General features: G+C 46.8%; 20 non-coding genes across 20 annotated transcripts in view; all 20 read right to left on the bottom strand.

Moving 5' to 3' along the window:
- Positions 1-31, bottom strand: part of LOC133119570 (5S ribosomal RNA) — a 119-nt gene extending 88 nt beyond the window's left edge. The window contains exon 1 of the ribosomal RNA XR_009706612.1: positions 1-31. This exon is cut by the window's left edge and continues 88 nt beyond it. This is a non-coding gene — a ribosomal RNA (5S ribosomal RNA).
- A 139-nt stretch (positions 32-170) lies between these two features.
- On the bottom strand, positions 171-289 carry LOC133119702 (5S ribosomal RNA). The gene has a single exon (XR_009706734.1). It is a non-coding gene; the product is annotated as a 5S ribosomal RNA (ribosomal RNA).
- Positions 290-428: 139 nt separating this feature from the next.
- Positions 429-547, bottom strand: LOC133119701 (5S ribosomal RNA). Its single transcript, XR_009706733.1, has one exon. It is a non-coding gene; the product is annotated as a 5S ribosomal RNA (ribosomal RNA).
- Positions 548-686: 139 nt separating this feature from the next.
- Positions 687-805, bottom strand: LOC133119700 (5S ribosomal RNA). Its single transcript, XR_009706732.1, has one exon. It is a non-coding gene; the product is annotated as a 5S ribosomal RNA (ribosomal RNA).
- Positions 806-944: 139 nt separating this feature from the next.
- Positions 945-1,063, bottom strand: LOC133119699 (5S ribosomal RNA). Its single transcript, XR_009706731.1, has one exon. It is a non-coding gene; the product is annotated as a 5S ribosomal RNA (ribosomal RNA).
- A 139-nt stretch (positions 1,064-1,202) lies between these two features.
- Positions 1,203-1,321, bottom strand: LOC133119691 (5S ribosomal RNA). Its single transcript, XR_009706729.1, has one exon. It is a non-coding gene; the product is annotated as a 5S ribosomal RNA (ribosomal RNA).
- Positions 1,322-1,460: 139 nt separating this feature from the next.
- On the bottom strand, positions 1,461-1,579 carry LOC133119679 (5S ribosomal RNA). Its single transcript, XR_009706717.1, has one exon. It is a non-coding gene; the product is annotated as a 5S ribosomal RNA (ribosomal RNA).
- A 139-nt stretch (positions 1,580-1,718) lies between these two features.
- On the bottom strand, positions 1,719-1,837 carry LOC133119667 (5S ribosomal RNA). Its single transcript, XR_009706706.1, has one exon. It is a non-coding gene; the product is annotated as a 5S ribosomal RNA (ribosomal RNA).
- A 139-nt stretch (positions 1,838-1,976) lies between these two features.
- Positions 1,977-2,095, bottom strand: LOC133119655 (5S ribosomal RNA). Its single transcript, XR_009706695.1, has one exon. It is a non-coding gene; the product is annotated as a 5S ribosomal RNA (ribosomal RNA).
- A 139-nt stretch (positions 2,096-2,234) lies between these two features.
- LOC133119644 (5S ribosomal RNA) lies at positions 2,235-2,353 on the bottom strand. The gene has a single exon (XR_009706684.1). It is a non-coding gene; the product is annotated as a 5S ribosomal RNA (ribosomal RNA).
- A 139-nt stretch (positions 2,354-2,492) lies between these two features.
- Positions 2,493-2,611, bottom strand: LOC133119633 (5S ribosomal RNA). Its single transcript, XR_009706673.1, has one exon. It is a non-coding gene; the product is annotated as a 5S ribosomal RNA (ribosomal RNA).
- Positions 2,612-2,750: 139 nt separating this feature from the next.
- On the bottom strand, positions 2,751-2,869 carry LOC133119621 (5S ribosomal RNA). The gene has a single exon (XR_009706662.1). It is a non-coding gene; the product is annotated as a 5S ribosomal RNA (ribosomal RNA).
- Positions 2,870-3,008: 139 nt separating this feature from the next.
- Positions 3,009-3,127, bottom strand: LOC133119610 (5S ribosomal RNA). Its single transcript, XR_009706651.1, has one exon. It is a non-coding gene; the product is annotated as a 5S ribosomal RNA (ribosomal RNA).
- Positions 3,128-3,266: 139 nt separating this feature from the next.
- On the bottom strand, positions 3,267-3,385 carry LOC133119599 (5S ribosomal RNA). Its single transcript, XR_009706640.1, has one exon. It is a non-coding gene; the product is annotated as a 5S ribosomal RNA (ribosomal RNA).
- Positions 3,386-3,524: 139 nt separating this feature from the next.
- Positions 3,525-3,643, bottom strand: LOC133119588 (5S ribosomal RNA). The gene has a single exon (XR_009706629.1). It is a non-coding gene; the product is annotated as a 5S ribosomal RNA (ribosomal RNA).
- Positions 3,644-3,782: 139 nt separating this feature from the next.
- LOC133119577 (5S ribosomal RNA) lies at positions 3,783-3,901 on the bottom strand. The gene has a single exon (XR_009706618.1). It is a non-coding gene; the product is annotated as a 5S ribosomal RNA (ribosomal RNA).
- Positions 3,902-4,040: 139 nt separating this feature from the next.
- Positions 4,041-4,159, bottom strand: LOC133119732 (5S ribosomal RNA). Its single transcript, XR_009706762.1, has one exon. It is a non-coding gene; the product is annotated as a 5S ribosomal RNA (ribosomal RNA).
- Positions 4,160-4,298: 139 nt separating this feature from the next.
- LOC133119720 (5S ribosomal RNA) lies at positions 4,299-4,417 on the bottom strand. Its single transcript, XR_009706751.1, has one exon. It is a non-coding gene; the product is annotated as a 5S ribosomal RNA (ribosomal RNA).
- A 139-nt stretch (positions 4,418-4,556) lies between these two features.
- Positions 4,557-4,675, bottom strand: LOC133119708 (5S ribosomal RNA). The gene has a single exon (XR_009706740.1). It is a non-coding gene; the product is annotated as a 5S ribosomal RNA (ribosomal RNA).
- Positions 4,676-4,814: 139 nt separating this feature from the next.
- On the bottom strand, positions 4,815-4,933 carry LOC133119685 (5S ribosomal RNA). The gene has a single exon (XR_009706723.1). It is a non-coding gene; the product is annotated as a 5S ribosomal RNA (ribosomal RNA).
- Between the last annotated feature and the right edge of the window lie 67 nt (positions 4,934-5,000).

Here is a 5,000-nt window from a genome sequence, read left to right as displayed (position 1 = left end):
CGGGCGTTCTCAGCGCGGTGTGGCCGTAAGCGAAGACCCGGCAGTCAGCGAGAGCTCTCATGAATAAACGCCTAGAAACTAACTTTGTATAATTCTTTTTTAAGGAAGTAAGGTCGTTATTTCAAACAATGTCCAAAATACGATAATTTACATTGATTTCGCTGGTAAAATGCTCACAGCACCTGGTATTCCCAGGCGGTCTCCCATCCAAGTACTAACCAGGCCCGACGTTGCTTAGCTTCCGAGATCAGACGAGATCGGGCGTTCTCAGCGCGGTGTGGCCGTAAGCGAAGACCCGGCAGTCAGCGAGAGCTCTCATGAATAAACGCCTAGAAACTAACTTTGTATAATTCTTTTTTAAGGAAGTAAGGTCGTTATTTCAAACAATGTCCAAAATACGATAATGTACATTGATTTCGCTGGTAAAATGCTCACAGCACCTGGTATTCCCAGGCGGTCTCCCATCCAAGTACTAACCAGGCCCGACGTTGCTTAGCTTCCGAGATCAGACGAGATCGGGCGTTCTCAGCGCGGTGTGGCCGTAAGCGAAGACCCGGCAGTCAGCGAGAGCTCTCATGAATAAACGCCTAGAAACTAACTTTGTATAATTCTTTTTTAAGGAAGTAAGGTCGTTATTTCAAACAATGTCCAAAATACGATAATTTACATTGATTTCGCTGGTAAAATGCTCACAGCACCTGGTATTCCCAGGCGGTCTCCCATCCAAGTACTAACCAGGCCCGACGTTGCTTAGCTTCCGAGATCAGACGAGATCGGGCGTTCTCAGCGCGGTGTGGCCGTAAGCGAAGACCCGGCAGTCAGCGAGAGCTCTCATGAATAAACGCCTAGAAACTAACTTTGTATAATTCTTTTTTAAGGAAGTAAGGTCGTTATTTCAAACAATGTCCAAAATACGATAATGTACATTGATTTCGCTGGTAAAATGCTCACAGCACCTGGTATTCCCAGGCGGTCTCCCATCCAAGTACTAACCAGGCCCGACGTTGCTTAGCTTCCGAGATCAGACGAGATCGGGCGTTCTCAGCGCGGTGTGGCCGTAAGCGAAGACCCGGCAGTCAGCGAGAGCTCTCATGAATAAACGCCTAGAAACTAACTTTGTATAATTCTTTTTTAAGGAAGTAAGGTCGTTATTTCAAACAATGTCCAAAATACGATAATTTACATTGATTTCGCTGGTAAAATGCTCACAGCACCTGGTATTCCCAGGCGGTCTCCCATCCAAGTACTAACCAGGCCCGACGTTGCTTAGCTTCCGAGATCAGACGAGATCGGGCGTTCTCAGCGCGGTGTGGCCGTAAGCGAAGACCCGGCAGTCAGCGAGAGCTCTCATGAATAAACGCCTAGAAACTAACTTTGTATAATTCTTTTTTAAGGAAGTAAGGTCGTTATTTCAAACAATGTCCAAAATACGATAATGTACATTGATTTCGCTGGTAAAATGCTCACAGCACCTGGTATTCCCAGGCGGTCTCCCATCCAAGTACTAACCAGGCCCGACGTTGCTTAGCTTCCGAGATCAGACGAGATCGGGCGTTCTCAGCGCGGTGTGGCCGTAAGCGAAGACCCGGCAGTCAGCGAGAGCTCTCATGAATAAACGCCTAGAAACTAACTTTGTATAATTCTTTTTTAAGGAAGTAAGGTCGTTATTTCAAACAATGTCCAAAATACGATAATGTACATTGATTTCGCTGGTAAAATGCTCACAGCACCTGGTATTCCCAGGCGGTCTCCCATCCAAGTACTAACCAGGCCCGACGTTGCTTAGCTTCCGAGATCAGACGAGATCGGGCGTTCTCAGCGCGGTGTGGCCGTAAGCGAAGACCCGGCAGTCAGCGAGAGCTCTCATGAATAAACGCCTAGAAACTAACTTTGTATAATTCTTTTTTAAGGAAGTAAGGTCGTTATTTCAAACAATGTCCAAAATACGATAATTTACATTGATTTCGCTGGTAAAATGCTCACAGCACCTGGTATTCCCAGGCGGTCTCCCATCCAAGTACTAACCAGGCCCGACGTTGCTTAGCTTCCGAGATCAGACGAGATCGGGCGTTCTCAGCGCGGTGTGGCCGTAAGCGAAGACCCGGCAGTCAGCGAGAGCTCTCATGAATAAACGCCTAGAAACTAACTTTGTATAATTCTTTTTTAAGGAAGTAAGGTCGTTATTTCAAACAATGTCCAAAATACGATAATGTACATTGATTTCGCTGGTAAAATGCTCACAGCACCTGGTATTCCCAGGCGGTCTCCCATCCAAGTACTAACCAGGCCCGACGTTGCTTAGCTTCCGAGATCAGACGAGATCGGGCGTTCTCAGCGCGGTGTGGCCGTAAGCGAAGACCCGGCAGTCAGCGAGAGCTCTCATGAATAAACGCCTAGAAACTAACTTTGTATAATTCTTTTTTAAGGAAGTAAGGTCGTTATTTCAAACAATGTCCAAAATACGATAATGTACATTGATTTCGCTGGTAAAATGCTCACAGCACCTGGTATTCCCAGGCGGTCTCCCATCCAAGTACTAACCAGGCCCGACGTTGCTTAGCTTCCGAGATCAGACGAGATCGGGCGTTCTCAGCGCGGTGTGGCCGTAAGCGAAGACCCGGCAGTCAGCGAGAGCTCTCATGAATAAACGCCTAGAAACTAACTTTGTATAATTCTTTTTTAAGGAAGTAAGGTCGTTATTTCAAACAATGTCCAAAATACGATAATGTACATTGATTTCGCTGGTAAAATGCTCACAGCACCTGGTATTCCCAGGCGGTCTCCCATCCAAGTACTAACCAGGCCCGACGTTGCTTAGCTTCCGAGATCAGACGAGATCGGGCGTTCTCAGCGCGGTGTGGCCGTAAGCGAAGACCCGGCAGTCAGCGAGAGCTCTCATGAATAAACGCCTAGAAACTAACTTTGTATAATTCTTTTTTAAGGAAGTAAGGTCGTTATTTCAAACAATGTCCAAAATACGATAATTTACATTGATTTCGCTGGTAAAATGCTCACAGCACCTGGTATTCCCAGGCGGTCTCCCATCCAAGTACTAACCAGGCCCGACGTTGCTTAGCTTCCGAGATCAGACGAGATCGGGCGTTCTCAGCGCGGTGTGGCCGTAAGCGAAGACCCGGCAGTCAGCGAGAGCTCTCATGAATAAACGCCTAGAAACTAACTTTGTATAATTCTTTTTTAAGGAAGTAAGGTCGTTATTTCAAACAATGTCCAAAATACGATAATTTACATTGATTTCGCTGGTAAAATGCTCACAGCACCTGGTATTCCCAGGCGGTCTCCCATCCAAGTACTAACCAGGCCCGACGTTGCTTAGCTTCCGAGATCAGACGAGATCGGGCGTTCTCAGCGCGGTGTGGCCGTAAGCGAAGACCCGGCAGTCAGCGAGAGCTCTCATGAATAAACGCCTAGAAACTAACTTTGTATAATTCTTTTTTAAGGAAGTAAGGTCGTTATTTCAAACAATGTCCAAAATACGATAATGTACATTGATTTCGCTGGTAAAATGCTCACAGCACCTGGTATTCCCAGGCGGTCTCCCATCCAAGTACTAACCAGGCCCGACGTTGCTTAGCTTCCGAGATCAGACGAGATCGGGCGTTCTCAGCGCGGTGTGGCCGTAAGCGAAGACCCGGCAGTCAGCGAGAGCTCTCATGAATAAACGCCTAGAAACTAACTTTGTATAATTCTTTTTTAAGGAAGTAAGGTCGTTATTTCAAACAATGTCCAAAATACGATAATTTACATTGATTTCGCTGGTAAAATGCTCACAGCACCTGGTATTCCCAGGCGGTCTCCCATCCAAGTACTAACCAGGCCCGACGTTGCTTAGCTTCCGAGATCAGACGAGATCGGGCGTTCTCAGCGCGGTGTGGCCGTAAGCGAAGACCCGGCAGTCAGCGAGAGCTCTCATGAATAAACGCCTAGAAACTAACTTTGTATAATTCTTTTTTAAGGAAGTAAGGTCGTTATTTCAAACAATGTCCAAAATACGATAATGTACATTGATTTCGCTGGTAAAATGCTCACAGCACCTGGTATTCCCAGGCGGTCTCCCATCCAAGTACTAACCAGGCCCGACGTTGCTTAGCTTCCGAGATCAGACGAGATCGGGCGTTCTCAGCGCGGTGTGGCCGTAAGCGAAGACCCGGCAGTCAGCGAGAGCTCTCATGAATAAACGCCTAGAAACTAACTTTGTATAATTCTTTTTTAAGGAAGTAAGGTCGTTATTTCAAACAATGTCCAAAATACGATAATGTACATTGATTTCGCTGGTAAAATGCTCACAGCACCTGGTATTCCCAGGCGGTCTCCCATCCAAGTACTAACCAGGCCCGACGTTGCTTAGCTTCCGAGATCAGACGAGATCGGGCGTTCTCAGCGCGGTGTGGCCGTAAGCGAAGACCCGGCAGTCAGCGAGAGCTCTCATGAATAAACGCCTAGAAACTAACTTTGTATAATTCTTTTTTAAGGAAGTAAGGTCGTTATTTCAAACAATGTCCAAAATACGATAATTTACATTGATTTCGCTGGTAAAATGCTCACAGCACCTGGTATTCCCAGGCGGTCTCCCATCCAAGTACTAACCAGGCCCGACGTTGCTTAGCTTCCGAGATCAGACGAGATCGGGCGTTCTCAGCGCGGTGTGGCCGTAAGCGAAGACCCGGCAGTCAGCGAGAGCTCTCATGAATAAACGCCTAGAAACTAACTTTGTATAATTCTTTTTTAAGGAAGTAAGGTCGTTATTTCAAACAATGTCCAAAATACGATAATGTACATTGATTTCGCTGGTAAAATGCTCACAGCACCTGGTATTCCCAGGCGGTCTCCCATCCAAGTACTAACCAGGCCCGACGTTGCTTAGCTTCCGAGATCAGACGAGATCGGGCGTTCTCAGCGCGGTGTGGCCGTAAGCGAAGACCGGCAGTCAGCGAGAGCTCTCATGAATAAACGCCTAGAAACTAACTTTGTATAATTCTTTT

Source organism: Conger conger, unplaced genomic scaffold (assembly GCF_963514075.1).
Source record: "Conger conger unplaced genomic scaffold, fConCon1.1 SCAFFOLD_146, whole genome shotgun sequence".
NCBI lineage: Eukaryota > Metazoa > Chordata > Actinopteri > Anguilliformes > Congridae > Conger > Conger conger.
Note: the sequence above shows the minus strand (reverse complement) of the source record. Positions and strands in the feature narration are given on the sequence as shown.